We start from the raw sequence: 15,382 nt of genomic DNA on the forward strand, positions 1-15,382 counted from the left end.
AAGAGCGAGTTCTACATTTCCCTAAAGCTGAAATAAAATAATCTGTTGAAATGAATCGAGCAGGGGACTTCTCTGTCAAATCACCAAAGAGAAAAATTTTACATCTATTTATAGACAGAAGAAAACTACCATTAAAATTCTGGGCACCCTTTCATCGTTCATGACATTGAATATTATTCACTGAGTCCTTCCATCTCCCCAGCCCACACGGAGCAGGTGGAGGAGGCTTATGGACAGCCTCACCCAAAGTGAAGGCATTTGCAGTTCCTCCTCCAGTGAAACATTCACATATTGTAGTGACCCAGTGACGCTTTTTACGCAATAGTAATGAAAACATATGTTCAAAAAAGAATGTTTGTAGCTTTATTAACAAAAGTAAACAACTTAAAACAACCTAAATCTCTGTCAACAGGTGAATGGATGTACACACACAATGGGACACTGCAGATCCAGAGCGAAGGACAAACTATTGACACGCACAGAGACTTGAACAAACCTCAAAAATAATGTGATCCGCCAAAGTATGCCCACTGTGTGATCACAGCCGCATGATGTTCTAACAGAAGCAAAATTCTGTTTTGGTGACAGAATTCAAATGAATGGGTCAGTAGCGGGAAGCCAACGGAAAGAGGCAAAAGGAAGATTTAGGGGTAACAGACTTGCTCCCTAACTTGATGGAGGTGGTGGTTCTCTGAGTATATATAGACCTTTGTCAAACCACATTGAACTGAGCACTTAAAAGCAGTGCCTACCTAAGAAGTAAAATAAACTCAAAGTTAAATAAAAACTTATCAGAGGAAAAATAAAATGGTCCCTAAGGTTATCCCATGTTCTTGTGTGACAGCTTTCTGTCTCTTCAACCTATTTTACAGCTATGTTAGCGCCCGCCCCGCTTCCTCCTAACTCATGCTAAAGACGAACAGAGAATAGTCTCTTGATGGTCGTTTTCACTGAACAGTTAATATTAACTGAAAGTACGGATGGGGATTTGCAGCCCACTCACACTTTTCCATCATTTCTATAATAGCTTTAATACTATGTTTGCAGGTATCTGATGGCGACAAATGATTTTTCAAAGGGTAAACAATTAGTATTTAAGATTCAGTACATTAAACAGAACTTACAGTCTCTTTACTAATCTTGGACTTGATACTTTCTGGAAATTTTGAATCAATGGGTTTTTCTGGTTACTTTTCCAGTGACATTTACCAGTTAGACTTAAAAACACAGAAGAAAGCATTATAAGTTTTATCCAAAATGATTATGGCCATCATTTGAATAAAATACAGATTTTGCAAGCTGTAAAGCATATCATTACAACATACTGGCCTCAGGAAGGTTTGGTCCACAAACTACAGAGCTCTAACCAAGTCATTAAATCTACCTAAAAGGGCCTCATTTGAGAAGCAATAAAATTTTTAATCATTTTATTATTAAAAGAGTGTTTAATATGTAGCTAATTAAATGCCAAAGGCAGGTTATCTGAGTTTAACCTTCAAAAAGAAAATGATGGATCAAAGTCTGCCTCTGGCATCATGGGATAGAAATGTCATCCTCATAATCACTGCGTGACAACTAGCTGGTGGCCTTTTCGGGAGCTCCAGTTAAATTACCTGATTAAATTAATAGCCATGTAGATGTTTTAGGAACTGCACAGACCTATACTACATGAAAATTAGGCCCATTACATCCTCTGAGTGGGCTAGATAGACCCTAAAATAAAGCACGGATGCCATCGCCCACATGACTGAACTCAAGCAATTAAAAGCTCCTTCTAAAAAGCAACCAATTCCCCGTCATGTACAGACGACTGGATTTACACTGATGACCAGAGGTAAGGGTGTGTGTGTGTGTGTGTGTGTGTGCGCACACATGCTTATTTTTCCCTGTTCTAGGACCCATTTTCTGTGTGTTTGTTTATTTTAAAAGAAAAGAGTAAAACTTGAAACTGTCACCTAGATCTGTAGCTAGATAACATTATTTGTGATCATTTTTCTCTAAGGCAATGAACAATGGTTACATGTAAGACACTGGATTACAAAGAGTACAAAATCATCATAACTGGGAATTCACTAAACCCCGCCGAGGCATTCTAGGAAACAGCATTTTCCATTCCAACTGCTTGGAAAGAATACAAAAAGAATCCATGCCTTCTTTCCCAAGTAAATTAATTCTTTCATAGGAAATCCAGTCATCGGACAATGAAATCGGTCAAAAATGCAAATAGCATATTAGCTATTCCTTCTATATTCCTCCCGTTGCAAACGCATGTATTGGATGTAAGTTTTAAGGACAGAAGATTTGGTCACTGCTACTTCGAATACAGTCTAATACACAATAGGTATTTAATAAATATTAACTGGATTAAAGGCAAGCCTAAAATTTTTTCTCATTTCATTAATGTTTATTTAAACATCCTATTGAAATATCAAAACCCTTCTATTTTGATTGCATGTCAGAAAATTAAATATTTGGCCAGAGGAGAAGTTATGGAAGAGAAGATGTTCAACGTTGTCACACGAGGAAATGAATCAGATGCTTGTACATGAGGGTGTCAGATCACAAGCAATTACCCTAAAAGCTGTGTGAGAAACTAGATTTAACTTGACACAGAGCCTTCTAAGAAAATGGCAGAAGCTGATTTAATGGATCAAAAATTTTTAATTGCTTTATTGGTATGTCAAAAATATTCCAATTGTAATGCATTACAAGCACTATGTGATTTTTTCCAAAGTTACCATGGAAAATAATCCTTTCAGAGAAACCCCATGGGATAATTTCATAACAACAAAGACAGAGGAAATAAAAATGTAAGACTTTAATGAGTCCAAGATGTACAATTTTAGGATTAAGAGGGAATTCTCAGGTGTTCTAACCTAACCTCCCAAATATTGTTACACATCCAGGCAATAGTAGGGGGACTCGAACTCAGTACTCCTCACCTGGCGCCTCTCCACCATCTTTCCTGCTTCCCAAATGAGTTTTCCCAGAGCAGGCAACATCGCCCAGATGGGTCCTGCCTCTGTGCCTCCCACATAAAACAGCTGTTGAAACCAGTAAGCGCTCCGTGCCTACAGCTCCCTCCGAGGCTGCTTTTAGGTTTTACTGCGTTAGAAGAAGCACACAGTCGTTCATCGGGTTTGGGCTCCTTCCTCTTCCTTTTAGAGGAGAAGAAACGAGTATGAAACATGTGTTCTTTCTGTGGTTTTGCCCCTGGGCATTCTCCACGCAATCGTCACGCCCATCAAAGTGTGGCAAGCAGATAAGGCCAAGTGCGCTGTCACAGGGGCACTAGCCAGGTCTTAAAGCTCCAGGGTCTTGTTTCACTATCCCATGACCAGCATCAGAGGCGGATTTAATGGCGGGCGCACTGGGCACATGCCCTGGGCCCCAACTTCTGAAGGGCCCCACAAAACCCTAACTTTACACTTTTTTCTAATGACACCGAGTTTGGTTTCATTACTACGCTGCATAAAATATGGTTAACATGTACTTTTACTTTCCCTGTCTCTCTCTTTTTTTTCAGGGGCCCAATATTTTCTTCTGTGCCCAGGGCCTCAACCGACCTTAATCCACCTCTGACCTGCATTCCACTCTACTGTTAAGAAGCAGAAAAACCACCAAACAGCTCTGCAGCTTTGCTTCCCAAAAGCAGGAGGCCCAGGGCAAACGACAGAGCTAGCTAACATTGCCTGAGGGCCAGCACTTGTCTGGGGAACCTCAGGGACAAGTTACGATATCCAGAACGCGTGGCCAGGCTCCGATTCCGCGGCTCTATAGCTGCGGCCACCATGCCACAGAGCTGTCAGGTGCGTGAGGCCCTGGGTTCAAATTCTATTCTGCCAGGGGGAGCCGGACGACAGGAACACCTATATCTCTGACCGGCAGCTTCCGGAACCTGCAAACGGCCATCAGAACAAGAGTCAAATGCTTGGGGTTATTAAGACAAATGGGGGGAAAAAATGAATCCATGCAAAATGCACAGTATAGGGCATGGCATACAGTGAGCAGATGCTAAATACTTGCTTAGCACTTGGATCGGCTTACTGTTTATGATTATGACAGAGACCTCCCCAGCGTGTCAGGCCAGTTTCTTTAGGTCAAACTCTATATAGGTCTGGCCATTCATGGTTAGCGACTAAAGAGACTCTCCCTGATTTCTGCAGGTTGATCAACTTGGCAAGTCCCAATTAAAAACTCACTCTTTGACCATATTATCACAATAATTTGAATAACTGAGGGAAAGGTGACAAATGTGTTCTGAAAAGGAGAGTTTTAACAAAATGTTCCTCTTGTGCACCACGCGGTACACATTCATTTCTATTTTTAAATTTTGTTAAATGTATTGGGCTGCCATTGGTTAATAAGATTGTGTATGTTTCAAGCGCACAATTTTATAATACAGCATATTTTACAACCAGTTCTTACTCTGCCCTTGACACAGCTGACCTCAGAATAGTGTAAAATAGCAACAAAAATACAACTGAAGGAAACTAATTAATCTTATGTGCTGTTCAGCCATTTATCAAACACGATGCCACTTACAGCCGTTCACAAATAATATCTAACAATAAGCAGTTCTGTTCACATTAGAGAAATGCTACATATGGGTTCTGAAAACCGAACTCCTGGCTTAGGTTGGCCTTGGTCTCGATGATTTCTTTCATTAGTGGACAGGGAAATAAAAGAGGTAGCAGTCAGCATGCACCTTTTACTTCTCAGATTTGAAAAGAAAATGATCCATGGGGATGTGTTTGATCTACAGTGAAATGTAGTATCTGCTCAGGAGCTGACATAGGTACCCCTATATTGAGGGGGCCTGGTGGGGACAGAAGGGACCCTGCCTATTTTCTGCTCCTTTCCTCTCTCATCAGCTGGAAACGTGACAGTGTTAGCAGCAAACCTTCTATGCAGGGTCTAAAAACCAAGCACCTCGGCATTTTTGAGTGATAATTCAATAGGATTAAATCACACGCAGGTGACAGTTGAGCCTCACTAATGAGGTACATTTCTGTAAACTGTTGACAGAACTGTCTGGAAGGTTTCTTTAATTTACCAACATGTAACAACATGGGAAACGCATTAGTCAACTAGATGAAGATGAATAAGCAGGTCTAGGGGTATTTTACATTAATACCTGACAACCTGAAAGGGGTTTTGTCACGGGCTCTATTTAGCCCAAGGCAGGCACAGAATAAGCGGTACCTGTTAGTGTGATTGACTTCCCCAAAGCAATGAAAGGAGTTATCGCGAAGAGGGCTGAGTGGAAACTGTGTCAGAGAAATTTCTGTTCCTTCCAGTTAACAGGCAGCCTGTGCTTTGTAAAGTACGCGACAGTTGCAGTGAAGTTAAAAGAACATTTCAGATCTTTTCAGATGAACGTTTCAAACCGTTTCAGATGGCTACACCAACACTTTCATTTTTCAAATGCTTTGAGTTTGTCCTTATAGATGAAAAAAACCTGTCTGTATATATTTCCAGCCAGGTGTTGACTGGGAATAATGTAAGGTTATCGTTGCCCAACTAAGTAATTCATTCCAAGCCCCAAAAGAGAGAAAATGTTGGAAGCCTGAAAGAGCAGTAAAAGAGAGACAAGGAAATCTGCTTCTTCAGACATCAAATGCTTATCGTTTCTAGCTAAGATTATGCTGGCCAATAAGAGGAGGGCAATGCCAGCATCTGCATCCTTTGAAAGCCATTCTGAGCTAATAACGGTCCTCTAGTGCCTGGCACGTTAACTTGACCTGAATGGATGAGCATGGTAACGATTAGGTCAAAAGGATTTTGTCTGGATGTTACTCTGACCAACTCTTGTAATAGCTTGATGGAAATAGTTTTAAAATTGAAAAAAAAAAAAGCAAAACTGAATTTTGTCTAGGGTTGACTAAGCTAGGGAATCAAATATTTTGGAAAGTTTCGATACCAGTAAAGGTTGATAATAGCTATTTACAAGCATTGTGCAATTTCATCCCCCCCGCGATGCTAGGGGCATCAGTGTTGTTATTAGCCACACAGAGAGGATGCAGCAGGCCGACCGAGTGCCCACCTGGCAGAGTGAGTCATCAGCAGAGCTGCGGCTTGAAGCCAGGTGTGCGTTATCCAGGCCCTTCTCCACGCTGGCCTGACTCTTCCTACGCTACAGCCTGTTTCTCCATTGACTTCCTAAGGTTCTTCTATTTTGCTGATTCTGGTCATCGAACCCCAGGACGATGGCTTAGTTTGAAAAGATGAAAAGGGACTGAATCAACTGGGAGCAAAATGAAATACATATTAATAGCAAAGCCTACTTGCTTATCAATGGGGGAGTCCACTGCCAACCTGCGTGAATGGCCAGAAAGAGTACCAGAGCATTTCTTTTCAAAGGAGAAATTAATCCTCCAGACACACTTGAATTTGCATATGAAGATGTAGTATAAAGATGTAATATTGTTTGAAATAGTAAAAGAAAACATATTTAGTGGGGCCAAAGGAATAAATTACGACAAATGTATGTAATACTGTGCAACCATTAAAAGAAATTAAATAGATCAATGTGTGCTAACAGACATCAGTGGCAAAGACATACTGTTAAGTGAAAAATCAAGGTGCTCCCAGTATATCTAGCATGGTACCAAATAGAGAGAGATACAAATGTGTACACAATAGAATATCACTGGAAGGATCTACAGGATACGAGCCTTCATTGTCTTTGGAGAACATAACCATGAATCAGGGAAAAGAGACTATATTGTGTAACTATTTCTGTTGTTCTAGTTACTTCTTATCATGGGCATGAATGACTTAAAAGTATTTTAACATTGATAAAAAATAATAAGGGCTCAATCAGTGTTTGTTGACCTGAACAATGATTAGGACACAGAGATCGTGTTAATCCAGAAGCACTGGCCTTGGAGATACACACAGATTTTAAATCGGGTTCCGTCGCAGACTAGCAGGACGGTTTCTTTGTGTAAAGTACTTATTCATTTGTGACAGTTTCACTTATGGGAAATTGGTGCAACAGTATCTACCCTCCCCCTCACAGGGCTGGATAGATAACAGACAATAAGCATTCTCTAAAGTGTAAAAATACAAGGCATTGTCCCTGTTTATCGATGGGGCAGGCTCTGGTGCCAATAGGAGGCCATGAGTCACAAGGGGCCAGCTCAACATGTACAGTTTTGGACTCACTTCCTCAACCAAGTATTTCCCAAACAGCCACTCCCCTTGGTACCACATTCCCATTGCTCTACCACCAGATGTAGAAATATCATTTTCCTGTTCGACAGCGTAGACGTTTGTCTGGAGAAATGCTGGGGGGTCGTGCGGGGAGAAGGCCAGCCTGACAGGGCCTTGCTGAGGTAGAGGGACACGGTCACGTGTTCTGGGAGAGGAGAGACGAGATAAAGGCTGAGAACAGAAAAGATCAGGGCCTGGAATGGGCACCCGCCACCAGACCACGTTCCTTGAAAACCCACAGAATGGCGGAGGTGAGTAGAGCCCAGAGGAGGCCAGTAAAAAGGAGAATTGCGGGATTTCCAGGGACTCTCCAGGCAAAAGAGACAGAGAACGAGAGACAGAGAGAGACGCACAAGGAAGTCGAAACGCAGGGTCGCTCAGGAATGAAAGAGAGAGTCTTGGGCCATCAGCTGAGCGGCCCGCACTGAGACCTGGGCCAGCTTCACCTTAGATGTCTAAGCGGCAGGGGCCCCAGCTGACTTCAGTGCGAGCCATGACTTCCCCAAACAGAGAGGCAGCCATTGAAGTTCAGGACACGCTCATGTTAGACTGAGCTGACGGAACGACACGCCAGTGGACAGGTCCTCCACAATCAGTGGGATTGTTCCCAGGGGAAGGGCAAATAGCTTCCCGGGGGCTCGACCCTTCCAGATCATGACGATAACTGCCGCTGTGCCCTGAGCTGGGCTCATGAACCACTCAGGGGTCCACGCCCGCCCCTCAGGAAGGCTTCCAAGGCATAGGGGCTGCACACACCTGATTGTGACAAATGACTAGTTTACCTGCTAATCAGGGCACGCTAGTGGTACTCTGTCATATCCGTAAAGCAGAGAACACCACACTGCTCACCTAAAAAAAAAAGAAAAACAAAACAAAAAACAACAAACCTATAGCTTCTCTATATTTCTGGTGAGACATGAAATCAGTTCAATTTTAACCCCATAAGCAGTAAATCAAATATCAAATTGAAAACAATGAACTACAAAGAGCCTCCTCAAAGTCACTTAGCATTGATAAATTAGTAATGTATTATTAAATTATTCATATCTTTTTTTTCCCTCTGCACCGTAATGATCTACTGTACACAGCACGGATAATTTACTTAGGCTGAGTCCATTCATTTAATTATGCTGCTAAACTTGGTAGGCCAATTGGTCATCATGAGAGTTTTCAGGCAAGCTAATCACAAATATATAGAACATGTCCCTTATTGTCCCCAGCGGCTAAGTGCTGAAATGCTATTTAGTGCTCAGAAGGTTAATGCGCTGCTTATGTAAATTGTCCAATTTAACATTCAGCGGCCGTATCATAAATTCTGGCTCCAGAATTTCATTAAACGTATGTTCAAACTAGTTGACCTTAAAGGTTAACAAGCAGAAGTTGAACAGGACAATTATTTCACTCGCTTCTTATCAAGAGACCGGAGCGGACTAGCCATCGAATAGCTCCACATACTTCACAATTAGAATTCTTATAAGGTCTCCGGGAAAACTGCAGGTCATGAATCTTCATAAGGGTGTCAGATAATAACTATTTATCTGAACTTGTTTTTCTTTCCTATAAACTTAAACTTTGATCTCAACATTCAATTAGAAATGACTCTGCAGAGAAAGACTAGGTGACTCAAGGAGCCCGTGTTCGCTTTCTCGTGGGTTCGCGCAGGATTTCAAACATTGTATCTGCATTGTCATCAGTAGAATTTAATGTAAAAGAGTCAGACACTCTCTGTGAAGTGGGCACAGGTGCAGGGAAGTAACTGGCCCAATGCGGAGTTGCAATATCGCTTATTGTTTTTTGGACATTAGAGCAAACATTTGATTCTTTCTCTCTCTCTCTCTCTCTCTCTTTCATTTACTTATTTATTTTGTTGTTTTTTTCAGTTGTCACAATTTCCCCCTTTGTCCTCCTCCCCCCTCCCCTCCCCCTCCCCTCCCCTCCCCTCCCCCTCCCCTCCCTCTTCCCCACCATCAATCCCCACACCGTCGTCCACGTCCATGGGTCACTCATCCACGGTCTTCAACTAGTCCTTTCCCCTCCTTTCCGCCATCATGCCCCTTCCCTCTCCCCTCTGGCCACTGTCAGTCTGCCCCCCAGAAGTCTATTAACCTGCTGGAGAACATGCATTCTCCTTTGCATTTCTATTATTATGCGTTTTAATATAATATACAAGACAGGTTGTTCAAAGCATCCTTTTCCGCACCAGCCTGGCTTTTTCTCTTGGCTCTCGCTGAGCTTTGTGAAATACGGGCAAAGCTCAGGGGCGTGATGACCTCGGCCCTCCTACCTGTGGGCCAGGACGACGCACGGAGCCAAGTCCCTGGGCTGGCGTTTCCAAACACTGCTCGCTGCGGCAGGACCCGGCAAGGGCTCTCAGGAGACATTCAGTTGGCACCCACACACGAGCCATCGCAACAGCTGACAGTCACTGTACACCAGAAAAGGCGCAGCAAGCGTCCTTCACAGGTTCAACTGTCCAGACTGCCTGCTGTTGGAAAACCCCTTAGCGAGGAAGAGCGAACAGGGTTGTATTAATGACTCGCCAGCTGGCTTTCTGGTAGGAGCTGCAATGGAGCAAAATACGTCAACTGGGTACATTTATTGGGTACAAAATAAGTAATTTTAAAAACGTGTAATGTTCGTTAAAAGTAATGAAATGCAATGATAGAGAAGAAATAAGGAGATGATGAAGAGATAGATATAGATCATAGATAGATATTAAGTAATGCCTATCCTTAGCCCAGTTCCTCATTCTTCACTCCTTATTTCCCTAGAGCTTACTGGATTGTTAGGAACTTTTTAAAGAAACAGCATAAGAAAGAAATATTTTCCAGCATGAAAAAACGTGACAGTGTTTTATACCCTCTTCTGCTGCTCTTCATCCAAACTTCATCTTTTGAATATTGGCTTCGAATCCTGCCTGAAAGGGGACATAAATAAAGCGAAATGGCTAATGGACTAAAAACACTCATGATCAGGTTTTCATAACTAACATTATTGATAGCTTCTCTGGCACGCGCGCCCACGCACGGTGCAATATCCATTTCTAAAGTAAGATTTAGGGCCCTATTTGCAATAAAAGCTGAGCAGATGCAAATAAAGAACTGGGAAGTGGGGCCGGCGGGGCATTTCCCCTGGAGAGGGAGAAGAGAGCTTCTTGGGAAACAGAGCTGACCGCAGCAGGGCGCGGGGGTGGGGGCAGAGAACACCTGCAGATGCAGGCGCGGCTGGGCTTTCCACCTCCTTAAGGGACACACAGCTGTTAATCTGGGGAGGGCCACTCCTTTCTGCTTGATGGCATCAGTATGTGAACTTGGCCATGTAAATAGGTTTCTATGTCTGGCCATTAAAACAATAACAAGATTGCCATGCAGGAAATGTAACCATGCAAACAAGGAGGCCAGACGGGGATATTCTCATGGGGATCTGGTGCTCCCCATGTCCGTTTTAATGTGCTCTTCTGGTTTCATTTTTACCTCTTGAAGTTCTCGACTTTAGCAAAGGTGATTGAAGTGAAGCTTTTCCAATGCCTAGAAATTTATTTTGTGCTAAAAATTTCATATAAGTAACTCTCTCTTTAACGATATTTTAGCTGGAGTCACAGTGAAAAGATGTTAAGCATTTTATCTGCTTCTTGCTGCTTAGATCAAGTTTTGGGATCATAATTTTCTTCTATTTTATTTATTTTTTATTGACTGATTGAGAGAGAGAGAGAGAGAGAGAGAGAGAGAGAGATCAATTTGTTGTTTCACTTATTTATGCCTTCACTGGTTGTTTCTTATATGTGCCCTGACCTTGAACTCAACCTTGGCATATCTGTAAGATGGCATTACCAACTTAACCAGGGAAATTTTCTTCTATTTTCTTTAGTTCCTATTATTCTAATGTCAGCAAAAAGTTTTTTTTTCTTCAAAAAATTAAGTTCAGATTACACAGTAAACTGTAAATTATGGCTTTATAAAATTAAATCAATTAAAAGGAGCATATGACTTGTGCAATTGATATCATTACTCGTGTTTACAGCTTCTATTACAATAGGATCCCCCTCCTTTAATTATATCAACAATATGGAAACACTGGAATCCTGGCAACTGTCCCCCTTGGAACTGTGAATTAATGCTACAGATTGTCACCTCTATCCTGCCAAACTTGCTGGGATTGAGACCACCGGGCCACCAGGCCATTGCAGAGTCTTGTAGGCCATGTGAGGAACTGCCATATTTATCACTATTACCTGACTTGCATTTTGAAAAAAAATTGTTCTATCTGCTGAGTACATCCAGGGAGACCAACTGGAAGGGGTGGGAGGCTTTGCAGAAGGTCCACTGGAGGGCTAATGAAGGTTTTGACCAAGATAGTGACCCCAGCATGGAGAAGAACTGAGAGATCCAGGAGGGGTCAGGAAGCAGAATGCAAGGAGCGTGGACAGTCTTCTTTATGACCGTGTTCACGGTCTGCGTGACCCTGCGCCAGGCCTGGGAAGGCACCAGCGCTGCAAGGGCCCTGCCCTTTCCCGTCGGATTTCCATGCCTTGCATTCCCGTTCACACTCAGGAGACTTCTTTGCCTGTTACTTATTGCTCATCCCTGTAATTCCTCACTCAGCACTTCTTAGTATTAAGGTTGACCTTGGAACTGACTGTGTTCTGAAGGACGTTGTTTGCCTTTGCTCTTAAAGGGACATTCAGGCCACACCAGCCCCTTCTGATGATCCAGCACACTTGCTGGAAGCCCGCCAAAGCAGCTGCCACCCTCCATGGTACAAGGAAAACCCAGGGAGGAATCCCACGTTCAGAAGAAAAATATCATGATGCCTCTACTGCAGTCTGAGCAGCCGCTGAGGTCAACAGAATGGTCTGGTTGCTGCACAGAAAAACCAACAGCCGTCAGACTGTATTTATGACCGTCCTTAGTGAGCAGCAGTAACAGTCTCATTATGACCCCCTCCTCACACAGTGCAAGGCCTTTTCCATTAGCAAAGGAAGGAACAGAAGGTCAATGTTTCCCTGCAACTTCTAGGCACTAATTAGAGAGACCCTCTACTGGGGGAGGCTGAACATAATCGGGCCATTACTGAATCCCACCATGAAATAAAAACTATGCAGTTTCATTCTTGTTGGTTTTCCTGTGAGCGAGACCCAGATCATCAATGGATGTTCAAAGTGCAGCAAGAATATTACTGATGGGTTTTCTCAATGGGAGATCCTACTGCCTGGGACTCCATTAATAATCCTCCTGTTAAAGCACCTTACTGAATAGGAGGACCTGCCTACGATCCATTCCAAATATCCAGTCTTATGAACATCATTTCATGAGCTCACCAATTACTATTGACACTGAAAATTCATTTCTTTCAGGAACAACGCCAAGGTTTCCTTAAAGGCAAAGATGTTTCAGGGGCAATTTAATAAGACCCTTCCAAAAACATCCATGGGTATAATGCATGGAAACAGAGCGAGTGGGACCCACTTCCACCTTATATGTACAGATCTGGGTTAGCACCTCTGAATCCGGCCTGAAGTCAAGGAAAGGACCACCTGCTTCATGGAGACATCTTTTTTCTGAAGGTGAAGTTAGCTACCACATCCTCTTGCAAATGCCAATCTTTCCCACCCCTTTCTCTTCTCTCCTGTGCAATGCCAAGGCCCCAGTGCGAAGCATTTGATGTATAAGCCCAAGTTGTCCAGCTTGTCTTTAAAAAATTAAACTTCACATTTACCACTTTTGTATGCATGAGTCCACTTGAAATGACAAAATGTGCAACGCTTGAGAGAAAACTGGAAAAGCAACATGCTGCAGCTTCCTTTGAAAGTATTCGTTGTGATAATGGCCTTATTTCCATTTGTTGTCATGATGGCTACAATTAAGTTTGATAGAATACTTGACCATGCCCCTGTTTCATATTGATAGTTCTCTATCAATATCACAACAACTCCTCAAGGTAGTGGAGCCCTCCAAGAAAATGGAAAGTCAGTATTTCAAAAGCTTGGGTTCAACTATCACCATGGGAAGACAGGGGCAGTCCCCTGGATATGATTTGGGGTACACTTTCTCCTAACAGAAATGAGAATCTGAAGGTCTGGAAGGATCAAGGTAGGCCACTTCTCTGTTTTCTCGGTCATTCAGAAATCCTGGGCAAATCTTGTCACTGCTGCTGAATCCCACCTAAGAGACAGTCAGCTCCCATGGCAAGGTGAGTTTTCAATGAAAAGGTTTTATGCAAAAGGTGACATATACCCTCCTTGATGTATGCAAGTGCCCAGCTCACTGATGCAGGCTCCGGGGCCAGGAGTCCACGAGCAATCTGTTCAAAGAAATGGAGCCTGCTCATCTTGCCAGGATTCCCCAACCAGACGACGTCATCTGTCCCTTTCTTGTTTACAGGAATGTTTCTAAAGAGACAAACACTGCATCAGTCCGGTTAGGAATAATGGGGCCCCTGCCTGAATCTTAATGGTACCACAGGCAGGAGCTCAGCACTGGAGGAGGGAGAGAGAAACGGGGAAGTTTCCTCTTTGTAAGGACTGGAGTAATGAGGGATTGGCTAGTAAGAAGTTAAGTCTGGAGAATATAGTAACAGCAGATACAAGGAGCTGAGACTATTCCCAGAGTTGAGAATCAGCCTCCAAGGAAGAAGCTCCTGCCCCCCCCCCACCCCTTCAAACACACACACAACTGAGGTCCTGATCTGGTTGGACTGGGCATGGCCATGTCTTATTGATTTGGGGCATGGTTAAATGTTTATTAAACCAAGCTTTTAAATTACATCTACCTACAGTCTGTAAACACAGTACACATGTGAGGAAAAGGCTCTTCGATTAGAACAAGTGCAAAAGCTCAAGATCCATTTCTACACGGGTGCCTCACCACTTCCTGGGCTGATGTCATGTGATAATTAATTGAGAGGTCACTGAAAAACTAGGAGTTCAGCTCAACTCCACCTGCTAGCATGGATTCCAAGACCCACCCGCGTTCCGCGTTATGGTAGGCTGGGTAATAGCAAGGCAGCAGCACACTTTTTACACTCACAGATGGGCTGAAATAGTACAAACTAAGCTGCTTTTCTTGCTGTGTTCCTTCCCGTTACCACAATTAGTAAGAAATGTGATGTGTTATAAAAGAAGTGATGGACCACAGGTAGTTACAAAAATAGATACGCCATAGGAAAAACAAAAAACAAAAAACACCCCTGCAGATAGCAGAGCCCCGTCTTACAACATTTATTTTATAAGAACTTGCTGGATATCCAACCTCCAGCACTTTCTGGAAATCGATGCCCTTTCAGGTGCCAGAGGAAGTTGCTCCCTGGCAGGTGTCCCCCTGCAGGCACTCTGCTCTGACACTGCCTAAGGGGGTTGCCTGGAGAAGCTGCTGGCCGCTGGATGCTGTGGACCACTGTGAATTGTGGGAGTCAGATGCTGGAGAACCCCCTGTGCTTCCAGGAGGCTGCAAACTGAAGCCCCCTGTAACCAGGAAGAGGGGTCCTTCCTACAATGTCACTCTAGTGCCCTCTACTGACAAAGCTGAACATCCAGCCGGCCCAGGCAAAGGGAAAATATTGAAAGGACCCCACTGAATTTTCACAGAGCAGCCAAAAAGGATGAATGTGGCGCCGAGAGGCGACAAGCTGATGCCTAACACAGGTACTATCACACAGAAGGACATTCTATTTGCATCCCGTCCATGATTCTAGTTCATCGCGAGGGCAGGGATTTTCTTTCCAATGTACGAATTCCAGTGCTTGGCGGAAATGTCCAATTGTCTGTTTTCAGGATCCATTTGTTATTTAAATAAGTGCGACAGTCCGGTACGGTAGCTCTGGGGCTGAGCAAACCCTGGAGCGGGCTGCTTAGGTTTGAATGTGATGCCACCGCTTACTGTCTGTATGACCTTGAGCAATTATTTCATCTTTTCTGTGCCTCAGTTCCCTCATCTGTATAATGGGAATAGCACCTTACTCATCGACTTATTGTGATACTTAAATAAGCTAATACAGAAATGGCCCACTTAATTAATCCCTTTATGAAAAATCAGATTTCTGGAGGCACGCCTGGAGCCTCTGTTTTGTTATTTTTAAGAAGAAAAGCTTGAATGTATAACAAATCAACCAACCTTACCCCTCCAAGCAACTTCTTAAATTGAAACTAAACAGAGGAAATCCCTCGACA

This window comes from Furipterus horrens, unplaced genomic scaffold (genome assembly GCF_987537825.1).
Source record: "Furipterus horrens unplaced genomic scaffold, mFurHor1.1.pri manual_scaffold_15, whole genome shotgun sequence".
NCBI lineage: Eukaryota > Metazoa > Chordata > Mammalia > Chiroptera > Furipteridae > Furipterus > Furipterus horrens.